This window comes from Hyla sarda, chromosome 12 (genome assembly GCF_029499605.1).
Source record: "Hyla sarda isolate aHylSar1 chromosome 12, aHylSar1.hap1, whole genome shotgun sequence".
NCBI lineage: Eukaryota > Metazoa > Chordata > Amphibia > Anura > Hylidae > Hyla > Hyla sarda.
The window spans coordinates 1,087,143-1,101,367 of record NC_079200.1 but is presented as its reverse complement, the minus strand read 5'-3'; the positions used below and the strand labels follow the sequence as shown (position 1 = coordinate 1,101,367).

The following is a 14,225-nucleotide window of genomic DNA, read 5'->3' as shown; positions in this document are numbered from 1 at the left end:
GATGCCCAAGACGGACGGATCGAATCCACTGAGGAAATATCTCTCTGAAATCCTTTAGTGTGAACAGATCCTAAGGGGCTCGAATGTTCTAAGGAGGCGACTATGTACCCTGCACCAATACTTTAAGTACTCGTCGATACAAATTACCAATACTTTTTTAAATGTCATGTGACAGTTTTTTTTCTTTTTTTTTTTAACCCCTTAAGGACCAGGCCCATTTTATTTTTGCGTTTTCGTTTTTTCCTCCTCGCCTTCTAAAAATCATGACCCTTTTATATTTCCATCCACAGACCCATATAAGGCCTTGTTTTTTGTGTCACCAATTGTACTTTGTAATGACATCACTTATTTTACCATAAAATGTACGGCGCAACCCCAAAAATATTATTTATGTTGGAAAATTGAAAAGAAAACCGCAATTTAGCAAATTTTGGAAGGTTTTGTTTTGACGCTGTACACTTTCCGGTTATTCTGTGGGTCAATACGATTAAAATGATCCCCATGTTATTTGCTTTACTATAATTGTACGGCTTAAAAAAACATCTCCAACTATATGAACAAAATGAGTACGTTTGAAATTGCCCTATTTTCACCACCTATAACGTTCTCATCTTTCCGTATATGGGGCGATATGAGGGCTCATGTTTTGCATCGTGATCTGTAGTTTTTCTCTCTACAACTTTTGCTTAGGTTTTACTTTGTATAAATTTAGTGGGTGCAGGAGCGGTGCTCACTATATAGCGAGTGCAGGAGCTATGCTCACTATATAGCAGGTGCAGGAGCTATGCTCACTATATAGCAGGTGCAGGAGATGTGCTCACTATATAGCGGGTGCAGGAGCTGTGCTCACTATATAGCGGGTGCAGGAGCTGTGCTCACTATATAGCGGGTGCAGGAGCTGTGCTCACTATATAGCAGGTGCAGGAGCGGTGCTCACTATATAGTGGGTGCAGGATCTGTGCTCACTATATAGCAGGTGCAGGAGCTGTGCTCACTATATAGCGGGTGCAGGATCTGTGCTCACTATATAGCGGGTGCAGGAGCTGTGCTCACTATATAGTGGGTGCAGGAGCGGTGCTCACTATATAGTGGGTGCAGGATCTGTGCTCACTATATAGCGGGTGCAGGATCTGTGCTCACTATATAGCGGGTGCAGGATCTGTGCTCACTATATAGCAGGTGCAGGATCTGTGCTCACTATATAGTGGGTGCAGGAGCGGTGCTCACTATATAGCAGGTGCAGGAGCGGTGCTCACTATATAGTGGGTGCAGGATCTGTGCTCACTATATAGCGGGTGCAGGATCTGTGCTCACTATATAGCAGGTGCAGGAGCTGTGCTCACTATATAGTGGGTGCAGGATCTGTGCTCACTATATAGCAGGTGCAGGATCTGTGCTCACTATATAGTGGGTGCAGGATCTGTGCTCACTATATAGCAGGTGCAGGAGCTGTGCTCACTATATAGCAGGTGCAGGAGCGGTGCTCACTATATAGCGGGTGCAGGAGCGGTCCTCACTATATAGCGGGTGCAGGAGCGGTGCTCACTATATAGCGGGTGCAGGAGCGGTGCTCACTATATAGCGGGTGCAGGAGCGGTGCTCACTATATAGCGGGTGCAGGAGCTGTGCTCACTATATAGCGGGTACAGGAGCGGTGCTCACTATATAGCGAGTGCAGGAGCTATGCTCACTATATAGCAGGTGCAGGAGCTATGCTCACTATATAGCAGGTGCAGGAGCGGTGCTCACTATATAGCGGGTGCAGGAGCGGTGCTCACTATATAGCGGGTACAGGAGCGGTGCTCACTATATAGCGGGTGCAGGAGCTATGCTCACTATATAGCAGGTGCAGGAGCGGTGCTCACTATATAGCGGGTGCAGGAGCGGTGCTCACTATATAGCGGGTGCAGGAGCGGTGCTCACTATATAGCGGGTGCAGGAGCTATGCTCACTATATAGCAGGTGCAGGAGCGGTGCTCACTATATAGCGGGTGCAGGAGCTGTGCTCACTATATAGCGGGTACAGGAGCGGTGCTCACTATATAGCAGGTGCAGGAGCTGTGCTCACTATATAGCAGGTGCAGGAGTGGTGCTCACTATATAGCGGGTGCAGGAGCGGTGCTCACTATATAGCGGGTGCAGGAGCGGTGCTCACTATATAGCGGGTGCAGGAGCGGTGCTCACTATATAGCGGGTGCAGGAGCTGTGCTCACTATATAGCAGGAGCGGTGCTCACTATATAGCAGGTGCAGGATCTGTGCTCACTATATAGCGGGTGCAGGATCTGTGCTCACTATATAGCGGGTGCAGGAGCGGTGCTCACTATATAGCGGGTGCAGGATCTGTGCTCACTATATAGCGGGTACAGGAGCGGTGCTCACTATATAGCGGGTGCAGGAGCTGTGCTCACTATATAGCGGGTACAGGAGCGGTGCTCACTATATAGCGAGTGCAGGAGCTATGCTCACTATATAGCAGGTGCAGGAGCTATGCTCACTATATAGCAGGTGCAGGAGCGGTGCTCACTATATAGCGGGTGCAGGAGCGGTGCTCACTATATAGCGGGTACAGGAGCGGTGCTCACTATATAGCGGGTGCAGGAGCTATGCTCACTATATAGCAGGTGCAGGAGCGGTGCTCACTATATAGCGGGTGCAGGAGCGGTGCTCACTATATAGCGGGTGCAGGAGCGGTGCTCACTATATAGCGGGTGCAGGAGCTATGCTCACTATATAGCAGGTGCAGGAGCGGTGCTCACTATATAGCGGGTGCAGGAGCTGTGCTCACTATATAGCGGGTACAGGAGCGGTGCTCACTATATAGCAGGTGCAGGAGCTGTGCTCACTATATAGCAGGTGCAGGAGTGGTGCTCACTATATAGCGGGTGCAGGAGCGGTGCTCACTATATAGCGGGTGCAGGAGCGGTGCTCACTATATAGCGGGTGCAGGAGCTGTGCTCACTATATAGCAGGAGCGGTGCTCACTATATAGCAGGTGCAGGATCTGTGCTCACTATATAGCGGGTGCAGGATCTGTGCTCACTATATAGCGGGTGCAGGAGCGGTGCTCACTATATAGCGGGTGCAGGATCTGTGCTCACTATATAGCGGGTACAGGAGCGGTGCTCACTATATAGCGGGTGCAGGAGCTGTGCTCACTATATAGCAGGTGCAGGAGCGGTGCTCACTATATAGCGGGTACAGGAGCGGTGCTCACTATATAGCGGGTGCAGGAGCGGTGCTCACTATATAGCGGGTGCAGGAGCGGTGCTCACTATATAGCGGGTGCAGGAGCTGTGCTCACTATATAGCAGGAGCGGTGCTCACTATATAGCAGGTGCAGGATCTGTGCTCACTATATAGCGGGTGCAGGATCTGTGCTCACTATATAGCGGGTGCAGGAGCGGTGCTCACTATATAGCGGGTGCAGGATCTGTGCTCACTATATAGCGGGTGCAGGATCTGTGCTCACTATATAGCAGGTGCAGGATCTGTGCTCACTATATAGCGGGTGCAGGAGCGGTGCTCACTATATAGCGGGTGCAGGATCTGTGCTCACTATATAGCGGGTACAGGAGCGGTGCTCACTATATAGCGGGTGCAGGAGCTGTGCTCACTATATAGCAGGTGCAGGAGCGGTGCTCACTATATAGCGGGTACAGGAGCGGTGCTCACTATATAGCGGGTGCAGGAGCGGTGCTCACTATATAGCAGGTGCAGGAGCTGTGCTCACTATATAGCGGGGGATTTATATTCACTTTATTTAGATTTCCTTTTATCCCTTTAAGGACACGGACCATTTTATTTTTGCATTTTTCGCCTTCTTATAGACATAACTTTAATTTTTTCATCCTCAGACCCATATGAGGCTTCTTGTTGTTTTCAGCGCAACGAAAAAAAAAAAATTTTGTGAGGAAATTGAAAAGAAAAACGCAAATTTCCAACTCTTGCTTGGTCTATTCTTTACGCTGAACGATTTATGTTCTCTTTATTCTGTGGCTTTTCTTATATTGTTCGGCCTTAAAAAAAACTCACATTTTTCTGACATATTTTGCGCTGTAATCTGTAGATGTTATTGCTACCACTTTTGCTCACCTTTTGACCTCTAAAAAGCAGCAATTTTGGACCCTTTTTTTCAATGTTCACGCCGTTCGCTGTACGAGATCAGTACAATGTTATAGTTCGGACATATACGCACGCAGCGATACCAAATATGTTTATTTCTTTTTTGTAAAATGGAACAAGTTACAATGATGCCGATTTATATAGGTTTTCTTTTATTTTACTACTTAAAAAAATCCTAACTACATGCACCAAAATTTGTATGTGTAAAATTGTCACCTTCTGACCCCTATAACTTTTTTATTTTTCCGTATAGGGGGCGGTATGAGGGCTCATTCTTTGTGCTGTGATCTGAAGTTTTTATTTGGACCATATTTGTTTTGGTGCGACTTCTTGAACGCTTTTCATACATTTCTTTTATGGTGTACAAAGTGACCAAAAATACAGAATTTAGGACTTTGGAATTATTTTTTTACTTGTACGCCATCGGTTTAAATAACATTATACTTTTATCGTTTGGACATTTACACACGCGGCGATACCACATGTCTTTATTTTTGTTTACATATAAACTCTCAGCTGTTCGGGACGCCGTGATTTCACCACAACGGTCCCGAACGGCTCCACTGAGTTAACCGGCAGTATTTTCTCCCGGTTTAGACACCATGATCAACTTTGATCGCAGCGTCTAAAGGGTTACCGATCGGCGATGTCCGGTATTTGCCGTAAGTCCTGGTTGCTGATAGCAACCGTGACCCTGCAGGTATAAAGCTGCACATAACGGGCGCCGGCCAGGGACGTAAATATACATCCGTGGTCGTTAAGGGGTTAAAAAAAAACACAAACTTTTTTTTTTAAACTCATTTTCCTTTTTATGTCTCCATAGAGGACTATTTATTGCAATCCTTAGATTGTTACTATTGATCACTGCTATATATATGCACAATGCGCAGCGCTGATCAGTGTTATCAGCGATCTACATGTATTGTCTGCTACAAGGCAGACCAGAGGAGAAGATCATAGGAGCCGGTGCAGGAAGGGGAGCTACGGCAGCCATTCATTCAGTGAGTGGTCCGATGAGTCCCCCAGACCCAATAATGCTACAGATGCTGTGATCAGTATAGATCAATGGTCTTCAACCTGCGGACCTCCAGATGTTGCAAAACTACAACTCCCAGCATGCCCGGACAGCCGTTGGCTGTCCGGGCATGCTGGGAGTTGTAGTTTTGCAACATCTGGAGGTCCGCAGGTTGAAGACCACTAGTATAGATGATCAGAATAGATCACGGCATTTAACAGGTTAACCCCTTAATGACACCCCCTTGTGGTAAATTTTTATTGACATGTGCAGTTTTTAACTTTTTTTTTTTAACACGTTAATGACCATGGACGTGTATACATGTCCAGGCAGGATGCACGTTCCCGCACCAGGACGAGTATACACGTCCATGGTTCTTGTAGGTGCTGCCCAGTGCACCCATTAGATTGCGGCAGGGACTCAGCTGTAATACACAGCCAGGACCCTGCTGCACTGCCAGGACAGAAGTAAACTTCGGTTCTGGACGTTTAACCCTTACAACCGCGGTCGGAAGTGACCGCGGTCTGTAAGTATTTTGACAGAAGGAGGGCGCTCCCTCTGTCTTCCCTGCAGCACCCCGCAGGGGGATCGCAGGGTGCTGTGTGTGATCCCCGGAAGGAAAACTTCAGGTCCCGGCAGTTTAACCCTTACAGCCGTAGTCAGAAGCGAACTGTAAGGAGTTTTGACAGAGGGAGGGGGCTCCCTCTGTCTCTCCTGTAGCACCCCGCAACGATCGCGGGGTGCTGCATGTTACCTGGGCCCAAGGACCCCCCAGTCTGCCCCGGTTATTGCCAGAGGCACATACTGATATGCTGCCTGCCAGTGTAAAACTAGCAGGCAGCATATAACTGCAAAGCATAAAAAAAAAAAAAGTGTAAAAAAATAATGAAAATAAAATAAGTAAAAGTGTAAAAACAATAAGTGTAAAGACAAGGTGTAAAGACATTTAAAAAATAAATTTAAAAAAGTGTAAAAAAAAAGGAAACAATAAAAAATAAAAATACATTTATTAAATAAATATAATGCATAATGTGTAGGGTCACACGGTGCACATATTACTTGCTGTGGATGCCGCCCGCAGTCTCAATAATGAGCTCCCTGCTGCGGCTGGGTATCTTTGTGTGTCCACTCATAGTGGCGGATTTCCTCCAATTCAAAAGCGACTTACCAAAATGATGTCCCACAAATGAAGAATTTGTGCTACTTTTTTCCACTGATTTTGAAATAATTCTAGCCACACAATAAGGGCTCAATGTACTCACTTTTGCCCTAGGTGAATACTTTAGGGGGTGTAGTTTTGAAAATGGTGTCACTTCTGGGGGTGCGGTATATATAATGGGGTCACATCTGGGGGTGCGGTATATATAATGGGGTCACATCTGGGGGTGCGGTATATATAATGGGGTCACATCTGGGGGTGCAGTATATATAATGGGGTCACATCTGGGGGTGCGGTATATATAATGGGGTCACATCTGAGGGTGCGGTATATATAATGGGGTCAGATCTGGGGGTGCGGTATATATAATGGGGTCACTTCTGGGGGTGCAGTATATATAATGGGGTCACATCTGGGGGTGCGGTATATATAATGGGGTCACTTCTGGGGGTGCGGTATATATAATGGGGTCACTTCTGGGGGTGCAGTATATATAATGGGGTCACATCTGGGGGTGCGGTATATATAATGGGGTCACATCTGGGGGTGCGGTATATATAATGGGGTCACATCTGAGGGTGCGGTATATATAATGGGGTCAGATCTGGGGGTGCGCTATATATAATGGGGTCACTTCTGGGGGTGCAGTATATATAATGGGGTCACATCTGGGGGTGCGGTATATATAATGGGGTCACATCTAGGGGTGCGGTATATATAATGGGGTCACATCTGAGGGTGCGGTATATATAATGGGGACAGATCTGGGGGTGCGGTATATATAATGGGGTCACTTCTGGGGGTGCAGTATATATAATGGGGTCACATCTGGGGGTGCGGTATATATAATGGGGTCAAATCTGGGGGTGCGGTATATATAATGGGGTCACATCTAGGGGTGCGGTATATATAATGGGGTCACATCTGAGGGTGCGGTATATATAATGGGGACAGATCTGGGGGTGCGGTATATATAATGGGGTCACTTCTGGGGGTGCAGTATATATAATGGGGTCACATCTGGGGGTGCGGTATATATAATGGGGTCACTTCTGGGGGTGCGGTATATATAATGGGGTCACTTCTGGAGGTGCGGTATATATAATGGGGTCAAATCTGGGGGTGCGGTATATAGTGGGGTCACATCTGGGGGTGCGGTATATATAATGGGGTCACTTCTGGGGGTGCGGTATATATAATGGGGTCACTTCTGGGGGTGCAGTATATATAATGGGGTCACATCTGGGGGTGCAGTATATATAATGGGGTCACATCTGGGGGTGCAGTATATATAATGGGGTCACATCTGGGGGTGCAGTATATATAATGGGGTCACATCTGGGGGTGCGGTATATATAATGGGGTCACATCTGGGGGTGCGATATATATAATGGGGTCACATCTGGGGATGCGATATATATAATGGGGTCACATCTGAGGGTGCGGTATATATAATGGGGTCAGATCTGGGGGTGCTGTATATATAACGGGGTCACATCTGGGGGTGTGGTATATATAATGGGGTCAGATCTGGGGGTGTGGTATATATAATGGGGTCACTTCTGGGGGTGCAGTATATATAATGGGGTCACTTCTGGGGGTGCGGTATATATAATGAGGTCACTTCTGGAGGTACGGCATATATAATGGGGTCAAATCTGGGGGTGCGGTATATAGTGGGGTCACATCTGGGGGTGCGGTATATATAATGGGGTCACTTCTGGGGGTGCGGTATATATAATGGGGTCACTTCTGGGGGTGCAGTATATATAATGGGGTCACATCTGGGGGTGCAGTATATATAATGGGGTCACATCTGGGGGTGCAGTATATATAATGGGGTCACTTCTGGGGGTGCAGTATATATAATGGGGTTACTTCTGGGGGTGCAGTATATATAATGGGGTTACTTCTGGGGGTGCAGTATATATAATGGGGTCACATCTGGGGGTGCGGTATATAGAATGGGGTCACATCTGGGGGTGCGGTATATATAATGGGGTCACTTCTGGGGGTGCAGTATATATAATGGGGTCACATCTGGGGGTGCAGTATATATAATGGGGTCACATCTGGGGGTGCGGTATATATAATGGGGTCACTTCTGGGGGTGCAGTATATATAATGGGGTCACTTCTGGGGGTGCAGTATATATAATGGGGTCACATCTGGGGGTGCAGTATATATAATGGGGTCACATCTGGGGGTGCAGTATATATAATGGGGTTACTTCTGGGGGTGCAGTATATATAATGGGGTTACTTCTGGGGGTGCAGTATATATAATGGGGTCACTTCTGGGGGTGCAGTATATATAATGGGGTCACTTCTGGAGGTGTGGTATATATAATGGGGTCAAATCTGGGGGTGCGGTATATAGTGGGGTCACATCTGGGGGTGCGGTATATATAATGGGGTCACTTCTGGGGGTGCGGTATATATAATGGGGTCACTTCTGGGGGTGCAGTATATATAATGGGGTCACATCTGGGGGTGCAGTATATATAATGGGGTCACATCTGGGGGTGCAGTATATATAATGGGGTCACTTCTGGGGGTGCGGTATATATAATGGGGTCAAATCTGGGGGTGCGGTATATAGTGGGGTCACATCTGGGGGTGCGGTATATATAATGGGGTCACTTCTGGGGGTGCGGTATATATAATGGGGTCACTTCTGGGGGTGCAGTATATATAATGGGGTCACATCTGGGGGTGCAGTATATATAATGGGGTCACATCTGGGGGTGCAGTATATATAATGGGGTTACTTCTGGGGGTGCAGTATATATAATGGGGTCACTTCTGGGGGTGCGGTATATATAATGGGGTCACATCTGGGGGTGCGGTATATATAATGGGGTCACTTCTGGGGGTGCAGTATATATAATGGGGTCACATCTGGGGGTGCAGTATATATAATGGGGTCACATCTGGGGGTGCAGTATATATAATGGGGTTACTTCTGGGGGTGCAGTATATATAATGGGGTTACTTCTGGGGGTGCAGTATATATAATGGGGTCACTTCTGGGGGTGCGGTATATATAATGGGGTCAGATCTGGGGGTGCAGTATATATAAGGGGGTCACTTTTGGGGGTGCAGTATATATAATGGGGTCAGATCTGGGGGTGCGGTATATATAATGGGGTCACTTCTGGGGGTGCAGTATATATAATGGGGTCACTTCTTGGGGTGCAGTATATATAATGGGGCCACTTCTGGGGGTGCAGTATATATAATGGGGTCACTTCTGGGGGTGTGGTATATATAATGGGGTCAGATCTGGGGGTGCAGTATATATAATGGGGTCACTTCTTGGGGTACAGTATATATAATGGGGCCACTTCTGGGGGTGCAGTATATATAATGGGGTCACTTCTGGGGGTGCAGTATATATAATGGGGTCACTTCTGGGGGTGCGGTATATATAATGGGGTCAGATCTGGGGGTGCGGTATATATAATGGGGTCACTTCTGGGGGTGCAGTATATATAATGGGGTCAGATCTGGGGGTGCGGTATATATAATGGGGTCACTTCTGGGGGTGCAGTATATATAATGGGGTCACTTCTGGGGGTGCAGTATATATAATGGGGTTACTTCTGGGGGTGCAGTATATATAATGGGGTCACATCTGGGGGTGCGGTATATATAATGGGGTCAGATCTGGGGGTGCGGTATATATAATGGGGTCACTTCTGGGGGTGCAGTATATATAATGGGGTCAGATCTGAGGGTGCGGTATATATAATGGGGTCACTTCTGGGGGTGCAGTATATATAATGGGGTCACTTCTGGGGGTGCAGTATATATAATGGGGTCACTTCTGGGGGTGCAGTATATATAATGGGGTCACTTCTGGGGGTGCGGTATATATAATGGGGTCAGATCTGGGGGTGCGGTATATATAATGGGGTCACTTCTGGGGGTGCGGTATATATAATGGGGTCAGATCTGTGGGTGCAGTATATATAATGGGGTCACTTCTTGGGGTGCAGTATATATAATGGGGTCACTTCTTGGGGTGCAGTATATATAATGGGGTCACTTCTTGGGGTGCAGTATATATAATGGGGTCACTTCTTGGGGTGCAGTATTGTTCAGACAGGTAGAATGCTTTGTAAGGTGAAGTGCTGCCCATAATTTGTATAATGATGTCCTGAAAGCCAAATGGGGCTCCTCTCCTTTTGGGTCCCACCATGTGGCCATACAACCAAATATGGGCTATGCGGGGGTATTACCGAACACGGGACAAACAGCGTGATAAAATATGGGGCGCATTTTCTAGCGCATTTTCTACTTTTCAGATGCAATGTACAAAAAATGTGTCCCACACATGATGCATTTGTGAAAAAATAAAATGTACATTTTTCCACTGACTTTGTATCCATTGCAGCCACACAAAAAGGACTCAGAGAACTGACTTTTGGTCTCGATGAATACTTTAGGGGGTGTAGTTTCCAAAATGGGGTGACTTGTGGGGGTTCTATATGGTTCTGGCAGCTAAAACCCTTTGCAGGCATGAAGTGCGGCCAATAAAATGATGCCCTGAATGCCAAAATGGTCCTTGTGGGTCCTACCACGCGACCAAGGAACCAAATATGGCCTAATTATTTCCAAACACGGGCTGAGCAGCTCAATAACACATAGGAGCGACATCGTATACCGCCTTTCAAACCGATCCTTCCCCGAGTACGGAACAGTCATGGATAACGGCCAAGGTGGGGTGCGATCTCTGGCCTGAGAAAAGAGACAACTTAAAGAGGTCGCATTTTGAAGCATCATTATTTCGGTTTGGAAATAAGCCCGGGAGACTCTTGGCCAGGATTGTGAAGGGGGCAAAACCTCCATCTAACATCACTAACCTTAGAGACGAGACAGGAACGACCACCCCAAGGTCATCAATACGATCCTGCAGTCTTATTACAAACACTTATATTCCCATACATCCAGTTCTACACCTGACCTGGGAACGTGGTTGACTCAGGGATCCCTCCCAACTTTGACTTCTGAGGAGCAGACTTTGCTAGGGGACGATATTTCCGGGGAGGAACTGGCGGGAGCCATTAAGGGATTGACCTCACTTAAAGCACCGGGACTTCTATAAAATCTTAGCGCCTGAGATATCTCCCCATCTGCTAGCGCTATATAATTCCTATTTGGGGGGAGCCCCAATACCGGCTGCCTCGAACACTGCATACATAAAAGTTCTACCCAAACCCGGTAAAGATGGGGATAGGGGGGTCCAGAGGGGTATAGACCAATATCCCTGCTCAACATAGAACTTAAATTAATGTCCAAAATCTTGGCCGGCAGGCTGGCAGTTGTGCTGCTTCGCTTGATCTCACCGGTGCAGGTGGGCTTCACCAAGGGCAGGTCAGCGGTCACCCACATCCGTACGGTCTTAGCGCTCCTTGATGACATTCAGCGGTGCCCCCATGGCCACCCCTTCACCTGCTCTATTATCTATCGATGCAGAGAAAGCTTACAATAATATATTGTGGGAGTGGCTATGGGCGGTGCTGGACCAAATTAAATTTGGAGGCCCCTTTCTTACTTATTTATTTACATGCCTTGTATAGCTCACCGATTGCCAGGATTCACACGCCCGATTTCTTGTCAGACCCCTTTGCTCCCCAGAAGGGCACCCGTCAAGGGTGCCCCCTGTCACCACTCCTGTTTAATATTGCCATAGAGCCTCTTTCCAGAAAATTGCTATCCCTGGGCGACTCTTTTGGAATCAAGCTGGGGGGGAGGACGATATCCCACGCGCAGTTCGTTGACGACCTTTTTTTTATTTTTGGCGGATCCCAGAAGGGACTTAGGGGCGGTGTTTGGGATATTGGAGGATTTTGGGAAACGTGCAGGATTTAAGATAAATGATTACAAGAGCGTCCTCCTAGATCTTTCCCCTAATCATAGGGCCCTAGCGTCACCTACGCTTCCCAGACGGGTGACCATTAGCCGTACCTCGTTTAAATATCTGGGCATATGGGTGGGGAGAACCCCCTCCTCCTTGTACGCCTTGAATTATCCCCCACTTATTCACAAGATTACTGCAGAGTTGAAGGGATGGTCTTCGCTTCCATTACCTCTATTGGCTAGATGTCATCTCCTAAAAATGACATCTCCAGTTGGGTAGGTCCACCACCCAATTCCGAGAATGGCGTTCGGCGGTGGGGAATCGGTGGGGAATCTCTTCCACGATGTAGAACCTAGATATGACGTTCTCTGAATTTAGCGCTAAATTCGGATTGGGCGGGGGACATTACTTACCTTATTGCCAACTGATGGTCACAGGCTGCCGTATTAGACAGACAGGCGGCCAGCAGCAGACGTCCTGCCGCCATGGCAACTATCGGGACCCCGCGATCACATCTTGTGGTCGCCATTGGGGAACAGGAGAAGCCCCCTCCCCCTGTGAATCCCATAGATGCTGTGTTCAGTACTGATCATGGCATGTATGGGGTTAATACTAATGCGACAAGCGCGATCCAGGTCTCAGCAGTTGTGGCGAACCCCAGCTGTAAGGTTCATTTTTTGCGCTGTGATCTGTAGTTTTTTTTTCCGGCACCACTTTTGTTATGATGGGACCTTTTGATCGCTTTTAATTCTTTTTATTTCATGATATGACCAAAAAACTGCAAGGGGGCGCGGTGTGTCAATTAGAGCAGTGTTTTCCAAACCGTTGCAGAACTATAGCTGTTGCAGAACTACAACTCCCAGCATGACCAGACAGCCAACAGCCTATCTTCCGCCTCCAGAGGATCCGCAGTCCCTGAAAGGTAAATCAAGGCTTCCCTCTTATTTCATCCCTTAGTGCAGTATTCTTCAAAGTGCGACTCTCCAGCTGTGGCAAAACTACAACTCCCAGCATGCTGGGAGTTATAGTTTTGAGACAGCCAGTGACACACTGTTGGGAAAACACTGGTCTAGGGGTTAATAGTAGTACAATAATAGAAAAACGATATAATTTGGGTATGGTTTTTATCGTTTTGACCCACAGAATAAAGAGAACGTTATTTTTACCGTAAAGTACCACCCTAAAGTTTAAAAAATTATCGTTTTCCTAAATTTCCCAACAAAACAAATAAATATTTTTGTCTTGGCCATAGATTCTGTGTTAAAATAAGTGATGTTATTACAAAGCACAATTGAACGAGTCTCCTATGGGCGAAATAAAAGGAGGAAAAAACGAAAAAATAAAAATTGACTGAAGGGGTTAATGGCATACAAATAATATGAGGATAATATTTTGGGTTTTGTGGATCCTGACAGCCCCGCTGTCCAAAACACAAACACATGGTCGACTGTCAACTTCCTTTTTAAATAAAGCTTTTCAGCGATAACTTATGACGTCACGTCTCCGGCCCCGCCTACCATAACAGTCACATGGTCTCTCTGCGCTGGCGGCGGTTGGCGTTGGTTTAAGTTTGCCCTGCCCAGAGCCGGAGCAGGCCACGTGGTCCGGTGGTAACCAATCAGCGTGCGGGAATTGGTTCTCACATCGCTGGCGGCTCCGCCTCCTCCCGGGCCCTGAAACTGTCGAGAGAGGAGAGCGGAGAGGCCGTGACACCGGGCGCCGGTGAGTGTGGGCGCTTAGAGCTCCGGTAGGGGGCCTCAGGAGCAGCGGGGACTGTGCTGTATTATAAGGGGGGCGGAGGTGGCAGTCATGTGGGGGAGAGTGTGAAATACTACATAGGGGAGAATGGAGCCCGGTACAATGTGGGGGGGTCACCCTACACGGGAGGTAATGTGGGGTCACCCTACACGGGAGGTAATGTGGGGGGGTCACCCTACACGGGAGGTAATGTGGGGGGGTCACCCTACACGGGAGGTAATGTGGGGGGGTCACCCTACACGGGAGGCAATGTGGGGGGGTCACCCTACACGGGAGGCAATGTGGGGGGGTCACCCTGCACGGG

General features: G+C 47.7%; 1 protein-coding gene across 7 annotated transcripts in view; it reads left to right on the top strand.

The window, feature by feature from the left end:
• ZHX3 (zinc fingers and homeoboxes 3) overlaps positions 1-14,225 on the top strand; it is a 46,832-nt gene that overhangs the window by 1,315 nt on the left and 31,292 nt on the right. For 5 of the 7 annotated variants that reach the window (XM_056548075.1, XM_056548071.1, XM_056548078.1 and 2 more), the window contains exon 1: positions 13,702-13,885. The exons of 1 other annotated variant lie outside the window; for it this stretch is intronic. The gene's annotated coding sequence lies outside the window, so the exon portion shown is untranslated. Of the gene's footprint in view, positions 1-13,701; positions 13,886-14,225 lie in introns of those variants that run through there. One more of the 7 variants, XM_056548074.1, reaches the window with a different exon arrangement.